The 21,868-nt window shown below is 41.9% G+C and overlaps 81 pseudogenes; all 81 read left to right on the top strand.

Annotated features, from left to right (window-relative positions):
- The first annotated feature begins 42 nt into the window (after nt 1-42).
- Nucleotides 43-161, top strand: LOC142724614 (5S ribosomal RNA; annotated as a pseudogene).
- A 67-nt stretch (nt 162-228) lies between these two features.
- On the top strand, nt 229-347 carry LOC142724427 (5S ribosomal RNA; annotated as a pseudogene).
- A 67-nt stretch (nt 348-414) lies between these two features.
- On the top strand, nt 415-533 carry LOC142724694 (5S ribosomal RNA; annotated as a pseudogene).
- A 253-nt stretch (nt 534-786) lies between these two features.
- LOC142724613 (5S ribosomal RNA) lies at nt 787-905 on the top strand (annotated as a pseudogene).
- Nucleotides 906-972: 67 nt separating this feature from the next.
- On the top strand, nt 973-1,091 carry LOC142724545 (5S ribosomal RNA; annotated as a pseudogene).
- A 67-nt stretch (nt 1,092-1,158) lies between these two features.
- Nucleotides 1,159-1,277, top strand: LOC142724415 (5S ribosomal RNA; annotated as a pseudogene).
- A 253-nt stretch (nt 1,278-1,530) lies between these two features.
- On the top strand, nt 1,531-1,649 carry LOC142724553 (5S ribosomal RNA; annotated as a pseudogene).
- Nucleotides 1,650-1,716: 67 nt separating this feature from the next.
- LOC142724580 (5S ribosomal RNA) lies at nt 1,717-1,835 on the top strand (annotated as a pseudogene).
- Nucleotides 1,836-2,274: 439 nt separating this feature from the next.
- Nucleotides 2,275-2,393, top strand: LOC142724414 (5S ribosomal RNA; annotated as a pseudogene).
- A 67-nt stretch (nt 2,394-2,460) lies between these two features.
- LOC142724555 (5S ribosomal RNA) lies at nt 2,461-2,579 on the top strand (annotated as a pseudogene).
- Nucleotides 2,580-2,646: 67 nt separating this feature from the next.
- LOC142724636 (5S ribosomal RNA) lies at nt 2,647-2,765 on the top strand (annotated as a pseudogene).
- A 67-nt stretch (nt 2,766-2,832) lies between these two features.
- Nucleotides 2,833-2,951, top strand: LOC142724693 (5S ribosomal RNA; annotated as a pseudogene).
- Nucleotides 2,952-3,019: 68 nt separating this feature from the next.
- Nucleotides 3,020-3,138, top strand: LOC142724525 (5S ribosomal RNA; annotated as a pseudogene).
- A 67-nt stretch (nt 3,139-3,205) lies between these two features.
- On the top strand, nt 3,206-3,324 carry LOC142724587 (5S ribosomal RNA; annotated as a pseudogene).
- Nucleotides 3,325-3,391: 67 nt separating this feature from the next.
- Nucleotides 3,392-3,510, top strand: LOC142724531 (5S ribosomal RNA; annotated as a pseudogene).
- Nucleotides 3,511-3,577: 67 nt separating this feature from the next.
- LOC142724469 (5S ribosomal RNA) lies at nt 3,578-3,696 on the top strand (annotated as a pseudogene).
- A 67-nt stretch (nt 3,697-3,763) lies between these two features.
- On the top strand, nt 3,764-3,882 carry LOC142724533 (5S ribosomal RNA; annotated as a pseudogene).
- Nucleotides 3,883-3,949: 67 nt separating this feature from the next.
- LOC142724504 (5S ribosomal RNA) lies at nt 3,950-4,068 on the top strand (annotated as a pseudogene).
- A 67-nt stretch (nt 4,069-4,135) lies between these two features.
- Nucleotides 4,136-4,254, top strand: LOC142724692 (5S ribosomal RNA; annotated as a pseudogene).
- A 67-nt stretch (nt 4,255-4,321) lies between these two features.
- On the top strand, nt 4,322-4,440 carry LOC142724691 (5S ribosomal RNA; annotated as a pseudogene).
- Nucleotides 4,441-4,507: 67 nt separating this feature from the next.
- LOC142724493 (5S ribosomal RNA) lies at nt 4,508-4,626 on the top strand (annotated as a pseudogene).
- A 67-nt stretch (nt 4,627-4,693) lies between these two features.
- Nucleotides 4,694-4,812, top strand: LOC142724474 (5S ribosomal RNA; annotated as a pseudogene).
- A 439-nt stretch (nt 4,813-5,251) lies between these two features.
- On the top strand, nt 5,252-5,370 carry LOC142724484 (5S ribosomal RNA; annotated as a pseudogene).
- Nucleotides 5,371-5,437: 67 nt separating this feature from the next.
- Nucleotides 5,438-5,556, top strand: LOC142724552 (5S ribosomal RNA; annotated as a pseudogene).
- A 67-nt stretch (nt 5,557-5,623) lies between these two features.
- LOC142724423 (5S ribosomal RNA) lies at nt 5,624-5,742 on the top strand (annotated as a pseudogene).
- Nucleotides 5,743-6,512: 770 nt separating this feature from the next.
- Nucleotides 6,513-6,631, top strand: LOC142724418 (5S ribosomal RNA; annotated as a pseudogene).
- Nucleotides 6,632-6,884: 253 nt separating this feature from the next.
- Nucleotides 6,885-7,003, top strand: LOC142724421 (5S ribosomal RNA; annotated as a pseudogene).
- A 770-nt stretch (nt 7,004-7,773) lies between these two features.
- LOC142724417 (5S ribosomal RNA) lies at nt 7,774-7,892 on the top strand (annotated as a pseudogene).
- Nucleotides 7,893-7,959: 67 nt separating this feature from the next.
- On the top strand, nt 7,960-8,078 carry LOC142724659 (5S ribosomal RNA; annotated as a pseudogene).
- Nucleotides 8,079-8,145: 67 nt separating this feature from the next.
- Nucleotides 8,146-8,264, top strand: LOC142724538 (5S ribosomal RNA; annotated as a pseudogene).
- A 67-nt stretch (nt 8,265-8,331) lies between these two features.
- On the top strand, nt 8,332-8,450 carry LOC142724661 (5S ribosomal RNA; annotated as a pseudogene).
- A 67-nt stretch (nt 8,451-8,517) lies between these two features.
- LOC142724615 (5S ribosomal RNA) lies at nt 8,518-8,636 on the top strand (annotated as a pseudogene).
- A 67-nt stretch (nt 8,637-8,703) lies between these two features.
- Nucleotides 8,704-8,822, top strand: LOC142724666 (5S ribosomal RNA; annotated as a pseudogene).
- Nucleotides 8,823-8,889: 67 nt separating this feature from the next.
- Nucleotides 8,890-9,008, top strand: LOC142724584 (5S ribosomal RNA; annotated as a pseudogene).
- Nucleotides 9,009-9,075: 67 nt separating this feature from the next.
- Nucleotides 9,076-9,194, top strand: LOC142724527 (5S ribosomal RNA; annotated as a pseudogene).
- Nucleotides 9,195-9,261: 67 nt separating this feature from the next.
- On the top strand, nt 9,262-9,380 carry LOC142724496 (5S ribosomal RNA; annotated as a pseudogene).
- Nucleotides 9,381-9,447: 67 nt separating this feature from the next.
- Nucleotides 9,448-9,566, top strand: LOC142724593 (5S ribosomal RNA; annotated as a pseudogene).
- A 67-nt stretch (nt 9,567-9,633) lies between these two features.
- LOC142724483 (5S ribosomal RNA) lies at nt 9,634-9,752 on the top strand (annotated as a pseudogene).
- A 67-nt stretch (nt 9,753-9,819) lies between these two features.
- Nucleotides 9,820-9,938, top strand: LOC142724699 (5S ribosomal RNA; annotated as a pseudogene).
- A 67-nt stretch (nt 9,939-10,005) lies between these two features.
- On the top strand, nt 10,006-10,124 carry LOC142724638 (5S ribosomal RNA; annotated as a pseudogene).
- A 67-nt stretch (nt 10,125-10,191) lies between these two features.
- On the top strand, nt 10,192-10,310 carry LOC142724618 (5S ribosomal RNA; annotated as a pseudogene).
- A 67-nt stretch (nt 10,311-10,377) lies between these two features.
- LOC142724541 (5S ribosomal RNA) lies at nt 10,378-10,496 on the top strand (annotated as a pseudogene).
- Nucleotides 10,497-11,121: 625 nt separating this feature from the next.
- Nucleotides 11,122-11,240, top strand: LOC142724664 (5S ribosomal RNA; annotated as a pseudogene).
- Nucleotides 11,241-11,307: 67 nt separating this feature from the next.
- LOC142724655 (5S ribosomal RNA) lies at nt 11,308-11,426 on the top strand (annotated as a pseudogene).
- Nucleotides 11,427-11,493: 67 nt separating this feature from the next.
- LOC142724571 (5S ribosomal RNA) lies at nt 11,494-11,612 on the top strand (annotated as a pseudogene).
- Nucleotides 11,613-11,679: 67 nt separating this feature from the next.
- On the top strand, nt 11,680-11,798 carry LOC142724595 (5S ribosomal RNA; annotated as a pseudogene).
- A 253-nt stretch (nt 11,799-12,051) lies between these two features.
- LOC142724582 (5S ribosomal RNA) lies at nt 12,052-12,170 on the top strand (annotated as a pseudogene).
- Nucleotides 12,171-12,237: 67 nt separating this feature from the next.
- Nucleotides 12,238-12,356, top strand: LOC142724518 (5S ribosomal RNA; annotated as a pseudogene).
- A 253-nt stretch (nt 12,357-12,609) lies between these two features.
- Nucleotides 12,610-12,728, top strand: LOC142724436 (5S ribosomal RNA; annotated as a pseudogene).
- Nucleotides 12,729-13,353: 625 nt separating this feature from the next.
- Nucleotides 13,354-13,472, top strand: LOC142724413 (5S ribosomal RNA; annotated as a pseudogene).
- Nucleotides 13,473-13,539: 67 nt separating this feature from the next.
- On the top strand, nt 13,540-13,658 carry LOC142724684 (5S ribosomal RNA; annotated as a pseudogene).
- A 67-nt stretch (nt 13,659-13,725) lies between these two features.
- Nucleotides 13,726-13,844, top strand: LOC142724672 (5S ribosomal RNA; annotated as a pseudogene).
- Nucleotides 13,845-13,911: 67 nt separating this feature from the next.
- On the top strand, nt 13,912-14,030 carry LOC142724583 (5S ribosomal RNA; annotated as a pseudogene).
- Nucleotides 14,031-14,097: 67 nt separating this feature from the next.
- Nucleotides 14,098-14,216, top strand: LOC142724601 (5S ribosomal RNA; annotated as a pseudogene).
- A 67-nt stretch (nt 14,217-14,283) lies between these two features.
- Nucleotides 14,284-14,402, top strand: LOC142724495 (5S ribosomal RNA; annotated as a pseudogene).
- A 253-nt stretch (nt 14,403-14,655) lies between these two features.
- Nucleotides 14,656-14,774, top strand: LOC142724482 (5S ribosomal RNA; annotated as a pseudogene).
- Nucleotides 14,775-14,841: 67 nt separating this feature from the next.
- LOC142724653 (5S ribosomal RNA) lies at nt 14,842-14,960 on the top strand (annotated as a pseudogene).
- Nucleotides 14,961-15,027: 67 nt separating this feature from the next.
- LOC142724637 (5S ribosomal RNA) lies at nt 15,028-15,146 on the top strand (annotated as a pseudogene).
- A 67-nt stretch (nt 15,147-15,213) lies between these two features.
- On the top strand, nt 15,214-15,332 carry LOC142724617 (5S ribosomal RNA; annotated as a pseudogene).
- Nucleotides 15,333-15,399: 67 nt separating this feature from the next.
- Nucleotides 15,400-15,518, top strand: LOC142724540 (5S ribosomal RNA; annotated as a pseudogene).
- A 625-nt stretch (nt 15,519-16,143) lies between these two features.
- Nucleotides 16,144-16,262, top strand: LOC142724663 (5S ribosomal RNA; annotated as a pseudogene).
- A 67-nt stretch (nt 16,263-16,329) lies between these two features.
- Nucleotides 16,330-16,448, top strand: LOC142724652 (5S ribosomal RNA; annotated as a pseudogene).
- Nucleotides 16,449-16,515: 67 nt separating this feature from the next.
- Nucleotides 16,516-16,634, top strand: LOC142724570 (5S ribosomal RNA; annotated as a pseudogene).
- A 67-nt stretch (nt 16,635-16,701) lies between these two features.
- Nucleotides 16,702-16,820, top strand: LOC142724594 (5S ribosomal RNA; annotated as a pseudogene).
- A 253-nt stretch (nt 16,821-17,073) lies between these two features.
- On the top strand, nt 17,074-17,192 carry LOC142724581 (5S ribosomal RNA; annotated as a pseudogene).
- A 67-nt stretch (nt 17,193-17,259) lies between these two features.
- LOC142724517 (5S ribosomal RNA) lies at nt 17,260-17,378 on the top strand (annotated as a pseudogene).
- Nucleotides 17,379-17,631: 253 nt separating this feature from the next.
- On the top strand, nt 17,632-17,750 carry LOC142724435 (5S ribosomal RNA; annotated as a pseudogene).
- Nucleotides 17,751-18,375: 625 nt separating this feature from the next.
- On the top strand, nt 18,376-18,494 carry LOC142724412 (5S ribosomal RNA; annotated as a pseudogene).
- A 67-nt stretch (nt 18,495-18,561) lies between these two features.
- Nucleotides 18,562-18,680, top strand: LOC142724660 (5S ribosomal RNA; annotated as a pseudogene).
- A 625-nt stretch (nt 18,681-19,305) lies between these two features.
- On the top strand, nt 19,306-19,424 carry LOC142724710 (5S ribosomal RNA; annotated as a pseudogene).
- Nucleotides 19,425-19,491: 67 nt separating this feature from the next.
- Nucleotides 19,492-19,610, top strand: LOC142724438 (5S ribosomal RNA; annotated as a pseudogene).
- Nucleotides 19,611-19,676: 66 nt separating this feature from the next.
- On the top strand, nt 19,677-19,795 carry LOC142724445 (5S ribosomal RNA; annotated as a pseudogene).
- A 67-nt stretch (nt 19,796-19,862) lies between these two features.
- On the top strand, nt 19,863-19,981 carry LOC142724647 (5S ribosomal RNA; annotated as a pseudogene).
- Nucleotides 19,982-20,234: 253 nt separating this feature from the next.
- On the top strand, nt 20,235-20,353 carry LOC142724473 (5S ribosomal RNA; annotated as a pseudogene).
- A 67-nt stretch (nt 20,354-20,420) lies between these two features.
- LOC142724530 (5S ribosomal RNA) lies at nt 20,421-20,539 on the top strand (annotated as a pseudogene).
- A 67-nt stretch (nt 20,540-20,606) lies between these two features.
- Nucleotides 20,607-20,725, top strand: LOC142724420 (5S ribosomal RNA; annotated as a pseudogene).
- A 67-nt stretch (nt 20,726-20,792) lies between these two features.
- On the top strand, nt 20,793-20,911 carry LOC142724715 (5S ribosomal RNA; annotated as a pseudogene).
- A 67-nt stretch (nt 20,912-20,978) lies between these two features.
- LOC142724607 (5S ribosomal RNA) lies at nt 20,979-21,097 on the top strand (annotated as a pseudogene).
- A 253-nt stretch (nt 21,098-21,350) lies between these two features.
- LOC142724506 (5S ribosomal RNA) lies at nt 21,351-21,469 on the top strand (annotated as a pseudogene).
- A 67-nt stretch (nt 21,470-21,536) lies between these two features.
- Nucleotides 21,537-21,655, top strand: LOC142724634 (5S ribosomal RNA; annotated as a pseudogene).
- A 67-nt stretch (nt 21,656-21,722) lies between these two features.
- LOC142724481 (5S ribosomal RNA) lies at nt 21,723-21,841 on the top strand (annotated as a pseudogene).
- Nucleotides 21,842-21,868: the final 27 nt, after the last annotated feature.

Here is a 21,868-nt window from a genome sequence, read left to right as displayed (position 1 = left end):
TTCACAATAGATTAAAAAGGACTATGGATTAAAGCATTTAATGTCAATGGCCATTCTAATCTGAATGTCCCTGCTCTCGTCAGATAGCAGAAGTTACACAGCTTAAGGCCTCGCTAGTACCAGTGTGGGAGACTGTCTGGGAATCCGTGGTGCGGTTGACTTTTTATTATGTCGTTTAGATTTTGTTTCACAATCGATTAAAAAGGACTATGGATTAAAGCATTTAATGTCAATGGCCATTCTAAGCTGAATGTGCCTGCTCTCGTCAGATCGCAGAAGTTACACAGCTTAAGGCCTCGCTAGTACCAGTGTGGGAGACTGTCTGGGAATACGTGGTGCGGTTGACTTTTTATTATGTCGTTTAGATTTTGTTTCACAATCGATTAAAAAGGACTATGGATTAAAGCATTTAATGTCAATGGCCATTCTAAGCTGAATGTGCCTGCTCTCGTCAGATCGCAGAAGTTACACAGCTTAAGGCCTCGCTAGTACCAGTGTGGGAGACTGTCTGGGAATCCGTGGTGCGGTTGACTTTTTATTATGTTGTTTAGATTTTGTTTCACAATAGATTAAATAGGACTTTGGATTAAGGCTTTTAATGTCAATGGCCATTCTAAGCTGAATTTGCCTTCTCTCGTTAGAACGCAGGAGTTACACAGCTTAACGCCTCACCAGTACCAGTGTGGGAGACTGTCTGGGAATCCGTGGTGCGGTTGACTTTTTATTATGTCGTTTAGATTTTGTTTCACATTCGATTAAAAAGGACTATGGATTAAAGCATTTAATGTCAATGGCCATTCTAAGCTGAATGTGCTTGCTCTCGTCAGATCGCAGAAGTTACACAGCTTAAGGCCTCGCTAGTACCAGTGTGGGAGACTCTCTGGGAATCTGTGGTGGGGTTGACTTTTTATTATGTTGTTTAGATTTTGTTTCACAATAGATTAAATAGGACTATGGATTAAGGCTTTTAAAGTCAATGGCCATTCTAAGCTGAATGTGCCTGCTCTCGTCAGATCGCAGAAGTTACACAGCTTAAGGCCTCGCTAGTACCATTGTGGGAGACTGTCTGGGAATCCGTGTTGCGGTTGACTTTTTATTATGTCGTTTAGATTTTGTTTCACAATCGATTAAAAAGGACTATGGATTAAAGCATTTAATGTCAATGGCCATTCTAAACTGAATGTGCCTGCTCTCATCAGATCGCAGAAGTTACACAGTTTAAGGCCTCGCTAGTACCAGTGTGGGAGACTGTCTGGGAATCCGTGGTGCGGTTGACTTTTTATTATGTCGTTTAGATTTTGTTTCACAATAGATTAAATAGGACTATGGATTAAAGCATTTAACGTCAATGGCCATTTTAAGCTGAATGTGCCTGCTCTCGTCAGTTTGCAGAAGTTACGCAGCTTAAGGCCTCGCTAGTACCAGTGTGAGAGACTGTCTGGGAATCCGTGGTGCGGTTGACTTTTTATTATGTCGTTTAGATTTTGTTTCACATTCGATTAAAAAGGACTATGGATTAAAGCATTTAATGTCAATGGCCATTCTAAGCTGAATGTGCCTACTCTCGTCAGATCGCAGAAGTTACACAGCTTAAGGCCTCGCTAGTACCAGTGTGGGAGACTCTCTGGGAATCTGTGGTGCGGTTGACTTTTTATTATGTTGTTTAGATTTTGTTTCACAATAGATTAAATAGGACTATGGATTAAGACTTTTAAAGTCAATGGCCATTCTAAGCTGAATGTGCCTGTTCTCATCTGATCGCAGAAGTTACACAGCTTAAGGCCTCGCTAGAACCAGTGTGGGAGACTGTCTGGGAATCCGTGGTGCGGTTGACTTTTTATTATGTCGTTTAGATTTTGTTTCACAATCGATTAAAAAGGACTATGGATTAAAGCATTTAATGTCAATGGCCATTCTAAGCTGAATGTGCCAGCTCTCGTCAGATCGCATAAGTTACACAGCTTAAGGCCTCGCTAGTACCAGTGTGGGAGACTGTCTGGGAATCCGTGGTGCGGTTGAATTTTTATTATGTCGTTTAGATTTTGTTTCACAATCGATTAAAAAGGACTATGGATTAAAGCATTTAATGTCAATGACTATTCTAAGCTGAATGTCCCTGCTCTGGTCAGATCGCAGAAGTTACACAGCTTAAGGCCTCGCTAGTACCAGTGTGGGAGACTGTCTGGGAATCCGTGTTGCGGTTGACTTTTTATTATGTAGTTTAGATTTTGTTTCACAATCGATTAAAAAGGACTATGGATTAAAGCATTTAATGTCAATGGCCATTCTAAGCTGAATGTGCCTGCTCTCGTCAGATCGCAGAAGTTACACAGCTTAAGGCCTCGCTAGTACCAGTGTGGGAGACTCTCTGGGAATCTGTGGTGCGGTTGACTTTTTATTATGTTGTTTAGATTTTGTTTCACAATAGATTAAATAGGACTATGGATTAAGGCTTTTAAAGTCAATGGCCATTCTAAGCTGAATGTGCCTGCTCTCGTCAGATCGCAGAAGTTACACAGCTTAAGGCCTCGCTAGAACCAGTGTGGGAGACTGTCTGGGAATCCGTGGTGCGGTTGACTTTTTATTATGTCGTTTAGATTTTGTTTCACAATCGATTAAAAAGGACTATGGATTAAAGCATTTAATGTCAATGGCCTTTCTAAGCTGAATGTGCCTTCTCTCGTCAGATCGCAGAAGTTACACAGCTTAAGGCCTCGCTAGTACCAGTGTGGGAGACTGTCTGGGAATCCGTGGTGCGGTTGACTTTTTATTATGTTGTTTAGATTTTGTTTCACAATCGATTAAAAAGGACTATGGATTAAAGCATTTAATGTCAATGGCCATTCTAAGCTGAATGTGCCTGCTCTCGTCAGATCGCAGAAGTTACACAGCTTAAGGCCTCGCTAGTACCAGTGTGGGAGACTGTCTGGGAATCCGTGGTGCGGTTGACTTTTTATTATGTCGTTTAGATTTTGTTTCACAATCGATTTAAAAAGGACTATGGATTAAAGCATTTAATGTCAAAGGCCATTCTAAGCTGAATGTGCCTGCTCTCGTCAGATCGCAGAAGTTACACAGCTTAAGGCCTCGCTAGTACCAGTGTGGGAGACTCTCTGGGAATCTGTGGTGCGGTTGACTTTGTATTATGTTGTTTAGATTTTGTTTCACAATAGATTAAATAGGACTATGGATTAAGGCTTTTAAAGTCAATGGCCATTCTAAGCTGAATGTGCCTGCTCTCGTCAGATCGCAGAAGCTACACAGCTTAAGGCCTCGCTAGAACCAGTGTGGGAGACTGTCTGGGAATCCGTGGTGCGGTTGACTTTTTATTATGTCGTTTAGATTTTGTTTCACAATCGATTAAAAAGAACTATGGATTAAAGCTTTTAATGGCAATGGCCATTTTAAGCTGAATGTGCCTGCTCTCGTCAGATCGCAGAAGTTACACAGCTTAAGGCCTCGCTAGTACCAGTGTGGGAGACTGTCTGGGAATCCGTGGTGCGGTTGACTTTTTATTATGTCGTTTAGATTTTGTTTCACAATCGATTAAAAAGGACTATGGATTAAAGCATTTAATGTCAATGGCCATTCTAAGCTGAATGTGCCTGCTCTCGTCAGATCGCAGAAGTTACACAGCCTAAGGCCTCGCTAGTACCAGTGTGGGAGACTGTCTGGGAATCCGTGGTGCGGTTGACTTTTTATTATGTCGTTTAGATTTTGTTTCACAATCGATTAAAAAGGACTATGGATTAAAGCATTTAATGTCAATGGCCATTCTAAGCTGAATGTGCCTGCTCTCGTCAGATCGCAGAAGGTACACAGCTTAAGGCCTCGCTAGTACCAGTGTGGGAGACTGTCTGGGAATCAGTGGTGCGGTTGACTTTCTATTATGTCGTTTAGATTTTGTTTCACAATCGATTAAAAAGGACTATGGATTAAAGCATTTAATGTCAATGGCCATTCTAAGCTGAGTGTCCCTGCTCTCGTCAGATCGCAGAAGTTACTCAGCTTAAGGCCTCGCTAGTACCAGTGTGGGAGACTGTCTGGGAATCCGTGGTGCGGTTGACTTTTTATTATGTCGTTTAGATTTTGTTTCACAATCGATTAAAAAGGACTATGGATTAAAGCATTTAAAGTCAATGGCCATTCTAAGCTGAATGTGCCTGCTCTCGTCAGATCGCAGAAGTTACACAGCTTAAGGCCTCGCTAGTACCAGTGTGGGAGACTGTCTGGGAATCCGTGGTGCGGTTGACTTTTTATTATGTCGTTTAGATTTTGTTTCACAATAGATTAAATAGGACTATGGATTAAAGCATTTAACGTCAATGGCCATTCTAAGCTGAATGTGCCTGCTCTCGTCAGATCGCAGAAGTTACACAGCTTAAGGCCTCGCTAGTACCAGTGTGGGAGACTGTCTGGGAATCCGTGGTGCGGTTGACTTTTTATTATGTCGTTTAGATTTTGTTTCACAATCGATTAAAAAGGACTATGGATTAAAGCATTTAATGTCAATGGCCATTCCAAGCTGAATGTGCCTGCTCTCGTCAGATCGCAGAAGTTACACAGCTTAAGGCCTCGCTAGTACCAGTGTGGGAGACTCTCTGGGAATCTGTGGTGCGGTTGACTTTTTATTATGTTGTTTAGATTTTGTTTCACAATAGATTAAATAGGACTATGGATTAAGGCTTTTAAAGTCAATGGCCATTCTAAGCTGAATGTGCCTGCTCTCATCAGAACGCAGAAGTTACACAGCTTAAGGCCTCGCTAGTACCAGTGTGGGAGACTGTCTGGGAATCCGTGGTGCGGTTGCATTTTTATTATGTCGTTTAGATTTTGTTTCACAATCGATTAAAAAGGACTATGGATTAAAGCATTTAATGTCAATGGCCATTCTAAGCTGAATGTCCCTGCTCTCGTCAGATCACAGAAGTTACACAGCTTAAGGCCTCGCTAGGACCAGTGTGGGAGACTGTCTGGGAATCCGTGGTGCGGTTGACTTTTTATTATGTTGTTTAGATTTTGTTTCACAATAGATTAAATAGGACTATGGATTAAGGCTTTTAATGTCAATGGCCCTTCTAAGCTGAATGTCCCTGCTCTCGTCAGATCACAGAAGTTACACAGCTTAAGGCCTCGCTAGGACCAGTGTGGGAGACTGTCTGGGAATCCGTGGTGCGGTTGACTTTTTATTATGTAGTTTAGATTTTGTTTCACAATCGATTAAAAAGGACTATGGATTAAAGCATTTAATGTCAATGGCCATTCTAAGCTGAATGTGCCTGCTCTCGTCAGAACGCAGAAGTTACACAGCTTAAGGCCTCGCTAGTACCAGTGTGGGAGGCTGTCTGGGAATCCGTGGTACGGTTGACTTTTTATTATGTCGTTTAGATTTTGTTTCACAATAGATCAAATAGGACTATGGATTAAAGCATTTAACGTCAATGGCCATTCTAAGCTGAATGTGCCTGCTCTCGTCAGATCGCAGAAGTTACACAGCTTAAGGCCTCGCTAGTACCAGTGTGGGAGACTGTCTTGGAATCCGTGGTGCGGTTGAGTTTTTATTATGTCCTTTATATTTTGTTTCACAATCGATTAAAAAGGACTATGGATTAAAGCATTTAATGTCAATGGCCATTCTAAGCTGAATGTGCCTGCTCTCGTCAGATCGCAGAAGTTACACAGCTTAAGGCCTCACAAGTACCAGTGTGGGAGACTGTCTGGGAATCCGTGGTGCGGTTGACTTTTTATTATGTCGTTTAGATTTTGTTTCACAATCGATTAAAAAGGACTATGGATTAAATCATTTAATGTCAATGGCCATTCTAAGCTGAATGTGCCTGCTCTCGTCAGATCGCAGAAGTTACACAGCTTAAGGGTATGTGCACACACACTAATTACGTCCGTAATTGATGGACGTATTTCGGCCGCAAGTACCGGACCGAACACACTGCAGGGAGCCGGGCTCCTAGCATCATAGTTATATACGATGCTAGGAGTCCCTGCCTCTCTGCAGGACAACTGTCCCGTACTGTAATCATGTTTTCAGTACGGGACAGTAGTTCCACAGAGAGGCAGGGACTCCTAGCGTCGTACATAAGTATGATGCTAGGAGCCCGGCTCCCTGCACTGTGTTCGGTCCACTACTTGCGGCCGAAATACGTCCGTCATTTACGGACGTAATTAGTGTGTGTGCACATACCCTAAGGCCTCACTAGTACCAGTGTGGGAGACTGTCTGGGAATCCGTGGTGCGGTTGACTTTTTATTATGTCGTTTAGATTTTGTTTCACAATAGATTAAATAGGACTATGGATTAAAGCATTTAACGTCAATGGCCATTCTAAGGTGAATGTGCCTGCTCTCGTCAGAACGCAGAAGTTACACAGCTTAAGTCCTCGCTAGTACCAGTGTGGGAGACTGTCTGGGAATCCGTGGTGGGGTTGCATTTTTATTATGTCGTTTAGATTTTGTTTCACAATAGATTAAAAAGGACTATGGATTAAAGCATTTAATGTCAATGGCCATTCTAAGCTGAATGTCCCTGCTCTCGTCAGATCGCAGAAGTTACACAGCTTAAGGCCTCGCTAGTACCATTGTGGGAGACTGTCTGGGAATCCGTGGTGCGGTTGACTTTTTATTATGTTGTTTAGATTTTGTTTCACAATAGATTAAATAGGACTATGGATTAAGCCTTTTAATGTCAATGGCCCTTCTAAGCTGAATGTTCCTGCTCTCGTCAGATCGCAGAAGTTACATAGCTTAAGGCCTCTCTAGTACCAGTGTGGGAGACTGTCTGGGAATCCATGGTGCGGTTGACTTTTTATTATGTCGTTTAGATTTTGTTTCACAATAGATTAAATAGGACTATGGATTAAAGCATTTAACGTCAATGGCCATTCTAAGCTGAATGTGCCTGCTCTCGTCAGATCGCAGAAGTTACACAGCTTAAGGCCTCACAAGTACCAGTGTGGGAGACTGTCTGGGAATCCGTGGTGCGGTTGACTTTTTATTATGTCGTTTAGATTTTGTTTCACAATCGATTAAAAAGGACTATGGATTAAATCATTTAATGTCAATGGCCATTCTAAGCTGAATGTGCCTGCTCTCGTCAGATCGCAGAAGTTACACAGCTTAAGGGTATGTGCACACACACTAATTACGTCCGTAATTGATGGACGTATTTCGGCCGCAAGTACCGGACCGAACACACTGCAGGGAGCCGGGCTCCTAGCATCATAGTTATATACGATGCTAGGAGTCCCTGCCTCTCTGCAGGACAACTGTCCCGTACTGTAATCATGTTTTCAGTACGGGACAGTAGTTCCACAGAGAGGCAGGGACTCCTAGCGTCGTACATAAGTATGATGCTAGGATCCCGGCTCCCTGCACTGTGTTCGGTCCACTACTTGCGGCCGAAATACGTCCGTCATTTACGGACGTAATTAGTGTGTGTGCACATACCCTAAGGCCTCACTAGTACCAGTGTGGGAGACTGTCTGGGAATCCGTGGTGCGGTTGACTTTTTATTATGTCGTTTAGATTTTGTTTCACAATAGATTAAATAGGACTATGGATTAAAGCATTTAACGTCAATGGCCATTCTAAGGTGAATGTGCCTGCTCTCGTCAGAACGCAGAAGTTACACAGCTTAAGTCCTCGCTAGTACCAGTGTGGGAGACTGTCTGGGAATCCGTGGTGGGGTTGCATTTTTATTATGTCGTTTAGATTTTGTTTCACAATAGATTAAAAAGGACTATGGATTAAAGCATTTAATGTCAATGGCCATTCTAAGCTGAATGTCCCTGCTCTCGTCAGATCGCAGAAGTTACACAGCTTAAGGCCTCGCTAGTACCATTGTGGGAGACTGTCTGGGAATCCGTGGTGCGGTTGACTTTTTATTATGTTGTTTAGATTTTGTTTCACAATAGATTAAATAGGACTATGGATTAAGCCTTTTAATGTCAATGGCCCTTCTAAGCTGAATGTTCCTGCTCTCGTCAGATCGCAGAAGTTACACAGCTTAAGGCCTCTCTAGTACCAGTGTGGGAGACTGTCTGGGAATCCATGGTGCGGTTGACTTTTTATTATGTCGTTTAGATTTTGTTTCACAATAGATTAAATAGGACTATGGATTAAAGCATTTAACGTCAATGGCCATTCTAAGCTGAATGTGCCTGCTCTCGTCAGATCGCAGAAGTTACACAGCTTAAGGCCTCGCTCGTACCAGTGTGGGAGACTGGCTGGGAGTCCGTGGTGCGGTTGACTTTTTATTATGTCGTTTAGATTTTGTTTCACAATCGATTAAAAAGGACTATGGATTAAAGCATTTAATGTCAATGGCCATTCCAAGCTGAATGTGCCTGCTCTCGTTAGATCGCAGAAGTTACACAGCTTAACGCCTCGCTAGTACCAGTGTGGGAGACTGTCTGGGAATCCGTGGTGCGGTTGACTTTTTATTATGTCGTTTAGATTTTGTTTCACAATCGATTAAAAAGGACTATGGATTATAACATTTAATGTCAATGGCCATTCTAAGCTGAATGTGCCTGCTCTCGTTAGATCGCAGAAGTTACACAGCTTAACGCCTCGCTAGTACCAGTGTGGGAGACTGTCTGGGAATCTGTGGTGCGGTTGACTTTTTATTATGTCGTTTAGATTTTGTTTCACAATCGATTAAAAAGGACTATGGATTAAAGCATTTAATGTCAATGGCCATTCTATGCTGAATGTGCCTCCTCTCGTCAGATCGCAGAAGTTACACAGCTTAAGGCCTCGCTAGTACCAGTGTGGGAGACTGTCTGGGAATCCGTGGTGCGGTTGACTTTTTATTATGTCGTTTAGATTTTGTTTCACAATCGATTAAAAAGGACTATGGATTAAAGCATTTAATGTCAATGGCCATTCTAAGCTGAATGTGCCTGCTCTCGTCAGATCGTAGAAGTTACACAGCTTAGGGCCTCGCTAGTACAAGTGTGGGAGACTGTCTGGGAATCCGTGGTGCGGTTGACTTTTTATTATGTCGTTTAGATTTTGTTTCACAATAGATCAAATAGGACTATAGATTAAAGCATTTAACGTCAATGGCCATTCTAAGCTGAATGTTCCTGCTCTCGTCAGATCGCAGAAGTTACACAGCTTAAGGCCTCGCTAGTACCAGTGTGGGAGACTGTCTGGGAATCCGTGGCGCGGTTGAATTTTTATTATGTCGTTTATATTTTGTTTCACAATCGATAAAAAAGGACTATGGATTAAAAAATTTAATGTCAATGGCCATTCTCAGCTGAATGTCCCTGCTCTCGTCTGATCGCAGAAGTTACTCAGCTTAAGGCCTCGCTAGTACCAGTGTGGGAGACTGTCTGGGAATCCGTGGTGCGGTTGACTTTTTATTATGTCGTTTAGATTTTGTTTCACAATCGATTAAAAAGGACTATGGATTAAAGCATTTAATGTCAATGGCCTTTCTAAGCTGAATGTGCCTGCTCTCGTCAGATCGCAGAAGTTACACAGCTTAAGGCCTCACTAGTTCCAGTGTGGGAGACTGTCTGGGAATCCGTGGTGCGGTTGACTTTTTATTATGTCGTTTAGATTTTGTTTCACAATCGATTAAAAAGGACTATGGATTAAATCATTTAATGTCAATGGCCATTCTAAGCTGAATGTGCCTGCTCTCGTCAGAACGCAGAAGTTACACAGCTTAAGGCCTCGCTAGTACCAGTGTGGGAGACTGTTTGGGAATCCGTAGTGCGGTTGACTTTTTATTATGTCGTTTCGATTTTGTTTCACAATCGATTAAAAAGGACTATGGATTAAAGCATTTAACGTCAATGGCCATTCTAAGCTGAATGTACCTGCTCTCGTCAGATCGCAGAAGTTACACAGCTTAAGGCCTCGCTAGTACCAGTGTGGGAGACTGTCTGGGAATCCGTGGTGCGGTTGACTTTTTAATATGTCGTTTAGATTTTGTTTCACAATAGATTAAATAGGACTATGGTTTATAGCATTTAACGTCAAAGGCCATTCTAAGCTGAATGTACCTGCTCTCGTCAGAACACAGAAGTTACACAGCTTAAGGCCTCACTAGTACCAGTGTGGGAGACTCTCTGGGAATCCGCGGAGCGGTTGACTTTTTATTATGTTGTTTAGATTTTGTTTAACAATCGATTAAAAAGGACTATGGATTAAAGCATTTAATGTCAATGGCTATTCTAAGCTGAATGTGCCTGCTCTCGTTAGATCGCAGAAGTTACACAGCTTAACGCCTCGCTAGTACCAGTGTGGGAGACTGTCTGGGAATCCGTGGTGCGGTTGACTTTTTATTATGTCGTTTAGATTTTGTTTCACAATAGATTAAATAGGACTATGGATTAAAGCATTAAACGTCAATGGCCATTCTAAGCTGAATGTGCCTGCTCTCGTCAGATCGCAGAAGTTACACAGCTTAAGGCCTCGCTGGTACCAGTGTGGGAGACTGTCTGGGAATCCGTGGTGCGGTTGAATTTTTATTATGTCGTTTAGATTTTGTTTCACAATCGATTAAAAAGGACTATGGATTAAAGCATTTAATGTCAATGGCCATTCTAAGCTGAACGTCCCTGCTCTCGTCAGATCGCAGAAGTTACACAGCTTAAAACCTCGCTAGTACCAGTGTGGGAGACTGTCTGGGAATCCATGGTGCGGTTGACGTTTTATTATGTCGTTTAGATTTTGTTTCACAATCGATTAAAAAGGACTATGGATTAAAGCATTTAATGTCAATGGCCATTCTAAGCTGAATGTGCCTGCTCTTGTTAGATCGCAGAACTTACACAGCTTAACGCCTCGCTAGTACCAATGTGGGAGACTGTCTGGGAATCCGTGGTGCGGTTGACTTTTTATTATGTCGTTTAGATTTTGTTTCACAATAGATTAAATAGGACTATGGATTAAAGCATTTAACGTCAATGGCCATTCTAAGCTGAATGTGCCTGCTCTCGTCACATCGCAGAAGTTACACAGCTTAAGGCCTCGCTAGTACCAGTGTGGGAGACTGTCTGGGAATCCATGGTGCGGTTGAATTTTTATTATGTCGTTTAGATTTTGTTTCACAATCGATTAAAAAGGACTATGGATTAAAGCATTTAACGTCAATGGCCATTCTAAGCTGAATGTCCCTGCTCTCGTCAGATCGCAGAAGTTACACAGCTTAAGGCCTCACTAGTACCAGTGTGGGAGACTGTCTGGGAATCCGTTGTGCGGTTGAGCTTTTTTTATGTCGTTTAGATTTTGTTTCACAATCGATTAAAAAGGACTATGAATTAAAGCATTTAATGTCAATGGCCATTCTAAGCTGAATGTCCCTGCTCTCGTCAGATCGCAGAAGTTACACAGCTTAAAACCTCGCTAGTACCAGTGTGGGAGACTGTCTGGGAATCCGTGGAGCGGTTGACTTTTTATTATGTCGTTTAGATTTTGTTTCACAATCGATTAAAAAGGACTATGGATTAAAGCATTTAATGTCAATGGCCATTCTAAGCTGAATGTGCCTGCTCTCGTCAGAACACAGAAGTTACACAGCTTAAGGCCTCACTAGTACCAGTGTGGGAGACTCTCTGGGAATCCGCGGAGCGGTTGACTTTTTATTATGTTGTTTAGATTTTGTTTCACAATAGATTAAATAGGACTATGGATTAAGGCTTCTAATGTCAATGGCCATTCTAAGCTGAATGTGCCTGCTATCGTCAGATCGCGGAAGTTACACAGCTTAAGGCCTCGCTAGTACCAGTGTGGGAGACTGTCTGGGAATCCGTGGTGCGGTTGACTTTTTATTATGTCGTTTAGATTTTGTTTCACAATCGATTAAAAAGGACTATGGATTAAATCATTTAATGTCAATGGCCATTCTAAGCTGAATGTGCCTGCTCTTGTTAGATCGCAGAACTTACACAGCTTAACGCCTCGCTAGTACCAATGTGGGAGACTGTCTGGGAATCCGTGGTGCGGTTGACTTTTTATTATGTCGTTTAGATTTTGTTTCACAATAGATTAAATAGGACTATGGATTAAAGCATTTAACGTCAATGGCCATTCTAAGCTGAATGTGCCTGCTCTCGTCAGATCGCAGAAGTTACACAGCTTAAGGCCTCGCTAGTACCAGTGTGGGAGACTGTCTGGGAATCCATGGTGCGGTTGAATTTTTATTATGTCGTTTAGATTTTGTTTCACAATCGATTAAAAAGGACTATGGATTAAAGCATTTAATGTCAATGGCCATTCTAAGCTGAATGTCCCTGCTCTCGTCAGATCGCAGAAGTTACACAGCTTAAGGCCTCACTAGTACCAGTGTGGGAGACTGTCTGGGAATCCGTGGTGCGGTTGAGCTTTTTTTATGTCGTTTAGATTTTGTTTCACAATCGATTAAAAAGGACTATGAATTAAAGCATTTAATGTCAATGGCCATTCTAAGCTGAATGTCCCTGCTCTCGTCAGATCGCAGAAGTTACACAGCTTAAAACCTCGCTAGTACCAGTGTGGGAGACTGTCTGGGAATCCGTGGAGCGGTTAACTTTTTATTATGTCGTTTAGATTTTGTTTCACAATCGATTAAAAAGGACTATGGATTAAAGCATTTAATGTCAATGGCCATTCTAAGCTGAATGTGCCTGCTCTCGTCAGAACGCAGAAGTTACACAGCTTAAGGCCTCGCTAGTACCAGTGTGGGAGACTGTCTGGGAATCCGTGGTGCGGTTGAATTTTTATTATGTCGTTTAGATTTTGTTTCACAATCGATTAAAAAGGACTATGGATTAAAGCATTTAATGTCAATGGCCATTCTAAGCTAAGTGTCCCTCCTCTCGTCAGATCACAAAAGATACACAACTTAAGGCCTCGCTAGTACCAGTGTGGGAGACTCTCTGGGAATCCGTGGTACGGTTGACTTTTTATTATGTTGTTTAGATTTTGTTTCACAATAGATTAAATAGGACTATGGATTAAGGCTTTTAATGTCAATGGCAATTCTAAGCTGAATGTGCCTGCTCTCGGCAGATCGCAGAAGTTACACAGCTTAAGGCCTCGCTAGTACCAGTGTGGGAGACTGTCTGTGAATCCGTGGAGCGGTTGAATTTTTATTATGTCGTTTATATTTTGATTCACAATCGATTAAAAAGGACTATGGATTAAAGTATTTAATGTCAATGGCCATTCTAAGCTGAATGTCCCTGCTCTCGTCAGATTGCAGAAGTTACACAGCTTAAAACCTCGCTAGTACCAGTGTGGGAGACTGTCTGGGAATCCGTGGTGCAGTTGACTTTTTATTATGTCGTTTAGATTTTGTTTCACAATCGATTAAAAAGGACTATGGATTAAAGCGTTTAATGTCGATGGCCATTCTAAGCTGAATGTTCCTGCTCTCGTCAGATCGCAGAAGTTACACAGCTTAAGGCCTCGCTAGTACCAGTGTGGGAGACTGTCTGGGAATCCGTGGTGCGGTTGACTTTTTATTATGTCGTTTAGATTTTGTTTCACAATAGATTAAATAGAACTATGGATTAAAGCATTTAACGTCAATGGCCATTCTAAGCTGAATGTGCCTGCTCTCGTCAGATCGCAGAAGTTACACAGCTTAAGGCCTCGCTAGTACCAGTGTGGGAGACTGTCTGGGAATCCGTGGTGCGGTTGACTTTTTATTATGTCGTTTAGATTTTGTTTCACAATAGATTAAATAGGACTATGGATTAAAGCATTTAATGTCAATGGCCATTCTAAGCTGAATGTGCCTGCTCTCGTCAGATCGCAGAAGTTACACAGCTTAAGGCCTCGCTAGTACCAGTGTGGGAGACTGTCTGGGAATCCGTGGTGCGGTTGACTTTTTATTATGTCGTTTAGATTTTGTTTCACAATCGATTAAAAAGGACTATGGATTAAAGCATTTAATGTCAATGGCCATTCTAAGCTGAATGTGCCTGCTCTCGTCAGATCGTAGAAGTTACACAGCTTAGGGCCTCGCTAGTACAAGTGTGGGAGACTGTCTGGGAATCCGTGGTGCGGTTGACTTTTTATTATGTCGTTTAGATTTTGTTTCACAATAGATCAAATAGGACTATAGATTAAAGCATTTAACGTCAATGGCCATTCTAAGCTGAATGTTCCTGCTCTCGTCAGATCGCAGAAGTTACACAGCTTAAGGCCTCGCTAGTACCAGTGTGGGAGACTGTCTGGGAATCCGTGGCACGGTTGAATTTTTATTATGTCGTTTATATTTTGTTTCACAATCGATAAAAAAGGACTATGGATTAAAAAATTTAATGTCAATGGCCATTCTCAGCTGAATGTCCCTGCTCTCGTCTGATCGCAGAAGTTACTCAGCTTAAGGCCTCGCTAGTACCAGTGTGGGAGACTGTCTGGGAATCCGTGGTGCGGTTGACTTTTTATTATGTCGTTTAGATTTTGTTTCACAATCGATTAAAAAGGACTATGGATTAAAGCATTTAATGTCAATGGCCTTTCTAAGCTGAATGTGCCTGCTCTCGTCAGATCGCAGAAGTTACACAGCTTAAGGCCTCACTATTTCCAGTGTGGGAGACTGTCTGGGAATCCGTGGTGCGGTTGACTTTTTATTATGTCGTTTAGATTTTGTTTCACAATCGATTAAAAAGGACTATGGATTAAATCATTTAATGTCAATGGCCATTCTAAGCTGAATGTGCCTGCTCTCGTCAGAACGCAGAAGTTACACAGCTTAAGGCCTCGCTAGTACCAGTGTGGGAGACTGTTTGGGAATCCGTAGTGCGGTTGACTTTTTATTATGTCGTTTCGATTTTGTTTCACAATCGATTAAAAAGGACTATGGATTAAAGCATTTAACGTCAATGGCCATTCTAAGCTGAATGTACCTGCTCTCGTCAGATCGCAGAAGTTACACAGCTTAAGGCCTCGCTAGTACCAGTGTGGGAGACTGTCTGGGAATCCGTGGTGCGGTTGACTTTTTAATATGTCGTTTAGATTTTGTTTCACAATAGATTAAATAGGACTATGGTTTATAGCATTTAACGTCAAAGGCCATTCTAAGCTGAATGTACCTGCTCTCGTCAGAACACAGAAGTTACACAGCTTAAGGCCTCACTAGTACCAGTGTGGGAGACTCTCTGGGAATCCGCGGAGCGGTTGACTTTTTATTATGTTGTTTAGATTTTGTTTAACAATCGATTAAAAAGGACTATGGATTAAAGCATTTAATGTCAATGGCTATTCTAAGCTGAATGTGCCTGCTCTCGTTAGATCGCAGAAGTTACACAGCTTAACGCCTCGCTAGTACCAGTGTGGGAGACTGTCTGGGAATCCGTGGTGCGGTTGACTTTTTATTATGTCGTTTAGATTTTGTTTCACAATAGATTAAATAGGACTATGGATTAAAGCATTAAACGTCAATGGCCATTCTAAGCTGAATGTGCCTGCTCTCGTCAGATCGCAGAAGTTACACAGCTTAAGGCCTCGCTGGTACCAGTGTGGGAGACTGTCTGGGAATCCGTGGTGCGGTTGAATTTTTATTATGTCGTTTAGATTTTGTTTCACAATCGATTAAAAAGGACTATGGATTAAAGCATTTAATGTCAATGGCCATTCTAAGCTGAACGTCCCTGCTCTCGTCAGATCGCAGAAGTTACACAGCTTAAAACCTCGCTAGTACCAGTGTGGGAGACTGTCTGGGAATCCATGGTGCGGTTGACGTTTTATTATGTCGTTTAGATTTTGTTTCACAATCGATTAAAAAGGACTATGGATTAAAGCATTTAATGTCAATGGCCATTCTAAGCTGAATGTGCCTGCTCTTGTTAGATCGCAGAACTTACACAGCTTAACGCCTCGCTAGTACCAATGTGGGAGACTGTCTGGGAATCCGTGGTGCGGTTGACTTTTTATTATGTCGTTTAGATTTTGTTTCACAATAGATTAAATAGGACTATGGATTAAAGCATTTAACGTCAATGGCCATTCTAAGCTGAATGTGCCTGCTCTCGTCACATCGCAGAAGTTACACAGCTTAAGGCCTCGCTAGTACCAGTGTGGGAGACTGTCTGGGAATCCATGGTGCGGTTGAATTTTTATTATGTCGTTTAGATTTTGTTTCACAATCGATTAAAAAGGACTATGGATTAAAGCATTTAACGTCAATGGCCATTCTAAGCTGAATGTCCCTGCTCTCGTCAGATCGCAGAAGTTACACAGCTTAAGGCCTCACTAGTACCAGTGTGGGAGACTGTCTGGGAATCCGTTGTGCGGTTGAGCTTTTTTTATGTCGTTTAGATTTTGTTTCACAATCGATTAAAAAGGACTATGAATTAAAGCATTTAATGTCAATGGCCATTCTAAGCTGAATGTCCCTGCTCTCGTCAGATCGCAGAAGTTACACAGCTTAAAACCTCGCTAGTACCAGTGTGGGAGACTGTCTGGGAATCCGTGGAGCGGTTGACTTTTTATTATGTCGTTTAGATTTTGTTTCACAATCGATTAAAAAGGACTATGGATTAAAGCATTTAATGTCAATGGCCATTCTAAGCTGAATGTGCCTGCTCTCGTCAGAACACAGAAGTTACACAGCTTAAGGCCTCACTAGTACCAGTGTGGGAGACTCTCTGGGAATCCGCGGAGCGGTTGACTTTTTATTATGTTGTTTAGATTTTGTTTCACAATAGATTAAATAGGACTATGGATTAAGGCTTCTAATGTCAATGGCCATTCTAAGCTGAATGTGCCTGCTATCGTCAGATCGCGGAAGTTACACAGCTTAAGGCCTCGCTAGTACCAGTGTGGGAGACTGTCTGGGAATCCGTGGTGCGGTTGACTTTTTATTATGTCGTTTAGATTTTGTTTCACAATCGATTAAAAAGGACTATGGATTAAATCATTTAATGTCAATGGCCATTCTAAGCTGAATGTGCCTGCTCTTGTTAGATCGCAGAACTTACACAGCTTAACGCCTCGCTAGTACCAATGTGGGAGACTGTCTGGGAATCCGTGGTGCGGTTGACTTTTTATTATGTCGTTTAGATTTTGTTTCACAATAGATTAAATAGGACTATGGATTAAAGCATTTAACGTCAATGGCCATTCTAAGCTGAATGTGCCTGCTCTCGTCAGATCGCAGAAGTTACACAGCTTAAGGCCTCGCTAGTACCAGTGTGGGAGACTGTCTGGGAATCCATGGTGCGGTTGAATTTTTATTATGTCGTTTAGATTTTGTTTCACAATCGATTAAAAAGGACTATGGATTAAAGCATTTAATGTCAATGGCCATTCTAAGCTGAATGTCCCTGCTCTCGTCAGATCGCAGAAGTTACACAGCTTAAGGCCTCACTAGTACCAGTGTGGGAGACTGTCTGGGAATCCGTGGTGCGGTTGAGCTTTTTTTATGTCGTTTAGATTTTGTTTCACAATCGATTAAAAAGGACTATGAATTAAAGCATTTAATGTCAATGGCCATTCTAAGCTGAATGTCCCTGCTCTCGTCAGATCGCAGAAGTTACACAGCTTAAAACCTCGCTAGTACCAGTGTGGGAGACTGTCTGGGAATCCGTGGAGCGGTTAACTTTTTATTATGTCGTTTAGATTTTGTTTCACAATCGATTAAAAAGGACTATGGATTAAAGCATTTAATGTCAATGGCCATTCTAAGCTGAATGTGCCTGCTCTCGTCAGAACGCAGAAGTTACACAGCTTAAGGCCTCGCTAGTACCAGTGTGGGAGACTGTCTGGGAATCCGTGGTGCGGTTGAATTTTTATTATGTCGTTTAGATTTTGTTTCACAATCGATTAAAAAGGACTATGGATTAAAGCATTTAATGTCAATGGCCATTCTAAGCTAAGTGTCCCTCCTCTCGTCAGATCACAAAAGATACACAACTTAAGGCCTCGCTAGTACCAGTGTGGGAGACTCTCTGGGAATCCGTGGTACGGTTGACTTTTTATTATGTTGTTTAGATTTTGTTTCACAATAGATTAAATAGGACTATGGATTAAGGCTTTTAATGTCAATGGCAATTCTAAGCTGAATGTGCCTGCTCTCGGCAGATCGCAGAAGTTACACAGCTTAAGGCCTCGCTAGTACCAGTGTGGGAGACTGTCTGTGAATCCGTGGAGCGGTTGAATTTTTATTATGTCGTTTATATTTTGATTCACAATCGATTAAAAAGGACTATGGATTAAAGTATTTAATGTCAATGGCCATTCTAAGCTGAATGTCCCTGCTCTCGTCAGATTGCAGAAGTTACACAGCTTAAAACCTCGCTAGTACCAGTGTGGGAGACTGTCTGGGAATCCGTGGTGCAGTTGACTTTTTATTATGTCGTTTAGATTTTGTTTCACAATCGATTAAAAAGGACTATGGATTAAAGCGTTTAATGTCGATGGCCATTCTAAGCTGAATGTTCCTGCTCTCGTCAGATCGCAGAAGTTACACAGCTTAAGGCCTCGCTAGTACCAGTGTGGGAGACTGTCTGGGAATCCGTGGTGCGGTTGACTTTTTATTATGTCGTTTAGATTTTGTTTCACAATAGATTAAATAGAACTATGGATTAAAGCATTTAACGTCAATGGCCATTCTAAGCTGAATGTGCCTGCTCTCGTCAGATCGCAGAAGTTACACAGCTTAAGGCCTCGCTAGTACCAGTGTGGGAGACTGTCTGGGAATCCGTGGTGCGGTTGACTTTTTATTATGTCGTTTAGATTTTGTTTCACAATCGATTAAAAAGGACTATGGATTAAAGCATTTAATGTCAATGGCCATTCTAAGCTGAATGTGCCTTCTCTCGTCAGATCGCAGAAGTTACACAGCTTAAGGCCTCGCTAGTACCAGTGTGGGAGACTGTCTGGGAATCCGTGGAGCGGTTGAATTTTTATTATGTCGTTTAGATTTTGTTTCACAATCGATTAAAAAGTACTATGGATTAAAGCATTTAATGTCAATGGCCATTCTAAGCTGAATGTCCCTGCTCTCGTCAGATTGCAGAAGTTACACAGCTTAAAACCTCGCTAGTACCAGTGTGGGAGACTGTCTGGGAATCCATGGTGCGGTTGACTTTTTATTATGTCGTTTAGATTTTGTTTCACAATAGATTAAATAGGACTATGGATTAAAGCATTTAACGTCAATGGCCATTCTAAGCTGAATTTCCCTGCTCTCGTCAAATCGCAGAAGTTACACAGCTAAAGGCCTCGCTAGTACCAGTGTGGGAGACACTCTGGGAATCCGTGGTGCGGTCGACTTTTTATTATGTTGTTTAGATTTTGTTTCACAATAGATTAAATAGGACTATGGATTAAGGCTTTTAATGTCAACGGCCATTCTAAGCTGAATGTGCCTGCTCTCGTCAGATCGCAGAAGTTACACAGCTTAAGGCCTCGCTAGTACCAGTGTGGGAGACTGTCTGGGAATCCGTGGTGCGGTTGCCTTTTTATTATGTCGTTTAGATTTTGTTTCACAATAGATTAAATAGGACTATGGATTAAAGCATTTAACGTCAATGGCCATTCTAAGCTGAATGTACCTGCTCTCGTCAGATCGCAGAAGTTACAAAGCTTAAGGCCTCGCTAGTACCAGTGTGGGAGACTGTCTGGGAATCCGTGGTGCGGTTGACTTTTTATTATGTCGTTTAGATTTTGTTTCACAATCGATTAAAAGGACTATGGATTAAAGCATTTAATGTCAATGGCTATTCTAAGCTGAATGTCCCTGCTCTCGTCAGATCGCAGAAGTTACACAGCTTAAGGCCTCGCTAGTACCAGTGTGGGAGACTGTCTGGGAATCCGTGGTGCGGTTGACTTTTTATTATGTCGTTTAGATTTTGTTTCACAATCGATTAAAAAGGACTATGGATTAAAGCATTTAATGTCAATGGCCATTCTAAGCTGAATGTGCCTGCTCTCGTCAGATCGCAGAAGTTACACAGCTTAAGGCCTCGCTAGTACCAGTGTGGGAGACTGTCTGGGAATCCGTGGTGCGGTTGACTTTTAATTATGTCGTTTAGATTTTGTTTCACAATCGATTAAAAAGGACTATGGATTAAAGCATTTAATGTCAATGGCCATTCTAAGCTGAATGTGCCTGCTCTTGTTACATCGCAGAACTTACACAGCTTAACGCCTCGCTAGTACCAATGTGGGAGACTGTCTGGGAATCCGTGGTGCGGTTGACTTTTTATTATGTCGTTTAGATTTTGTTTCACAATAGATTAAATAGGACTATGGATTAAAGCATTTAACGTCAATGGCCATTCTAAGCTGAATGTGCCTGCTCTCGTCAGATCGCAGAAGTTACACAGCTTAAGGCCTCGCTAGTACCAGTGTGGGAGACTGTCTGGGAATCCGTGGTGCGGTTGAATTTTTATTATGTCGTTTAGATTTTGTTTCACAATCGATTAAAAAGGACTATGGATTAAAGCATTTAATGTCAATGGCCATTCTAAGCTGAATGTACCTGCTCTCGTCAGATCGCAGAAATTACACAGCTTAAGGCCTCGCTAGTACCAGTGTGGGAGACTGTCTGGGAATCCGTGGTGCGGTTGACTTTTTATTATGTCGTTTAGATTATGTTTCACAATCGATTAAAAAGGACTATGGATTAAAGCATTTAATGTCAATGGCCATTCTAAGCTGAATGTGCCTGCTCTCGTCAGATCGCAGAAGTTACACAGCTTAAGGCCTCGCTAGTACCAGTGTGGGAGACTGTCTGGGAATCCGTGGTGTGGTTGACTTTTTATTATGTCGTTTAGATTTTGTTTCACAATCGATTAAAAAGGACTATGGCTTAAAGCATTTAATGTCAATGGCCATTCTAAGCTGAATGTCCCTGCTCTCGTCAGATCGCAGAAGTTATACAGCTTAAGGCCTCGCTAGTACCAGTGTGGGAGACTGTCTGGGAATCCGTGGTGCGGTTGACTTTTTATTATGTTGTTTAGATTTTGTTTCACAATAGATTAAATAGGACTATGGATTAAGGCTTTTAATGTCAATGGCGATTCTAAGCTGAATGTGCCTGCTCTTGTCAGATCGCAGAAGTTACACAGCTTAAGACCTCGCTAGTACCAGTGTGGGAGACTGTCTGGGAATCCGTGGTGCAGTTGACTTTTTATTATGTCGTTTAGATTTTGTTTCACAATCGATTAAAAAGGACTATGGATTAAAGCATTTAATGTCAATGGCCATTCTAAGCTGAATGTGCCTGCTCTCGTCAGATTGCAGAAGTTACTCAGCTTAAAACCTCGCTAGTACCAGTGTGGGAGACTGTCTGGGAATCCGTGGTGCGGTTGACTTTTTATTATGTCGCTTAGATTTTGTTTCACAATCGATTAAAAAGGACTATGGATTAAAGCGTTTAATGTCGATGGCCATTCTAAGCTGAATGTGCCTGCTCTCGTCAGATCGCAGAAGTTACACAGCTTAAGGCCTCGCTAGTACCAGTGTGGGAGACTGTCTGGGAATCCGTGGTGCGGTTGAATTTTTATTATGTCGTTTAGATTTTGTTTCACAATCGATTAAAAAGGACTATGGATTAAAGCATTTAATGTCAATGGCCATTCTAAGCTGAATGTCCCTGCTCTCGTCAGATCGCAGAAGTTACACAGCTTAAGGCCTCGCTAGTATCAGTGTGGGAGACTGTCTGGGAATCCGTGATGCGGTTGACTTTTTATTATGTCGTTTAGATTTTGTTTCACAATCGATTAAAAAGGACTATGGATTAAAGCATTTAATGTCAATGGCCATTCTAAGCTGAATGTGCCTGCCCTCGTCAGATCGCAGAAGTTACACAGCTTAAGGCCTCGCTAGTACCAGTGTGGGAGACTGTCTGGGAATCCGTGGTGCGGTTGACTTTTTATTATGTCATTTAGATTTTGTTT

This window comes from Rhinoderma darwinii, unplaced genomic scaffold (assembly GCF_050947455.1).
Source record: "Rhinoderma darwinii isolate aRhiDar2 unplaced genomic scaffold, aRhiDar2.hap1 Scaffold_585, whole genome shotgun sequence".
In the NCBI taxonomy this organism is placed as follows: domain Eukaryota; kingdom Metazoa; phylum Chordata; class Amphibia; order Anura; family Rhinodermatidae; genus Rhinoderma; species Rhinoderma darwinii.
This window is presented reverse-complemented; position numbering and strand designations above follow the sequence as displayed.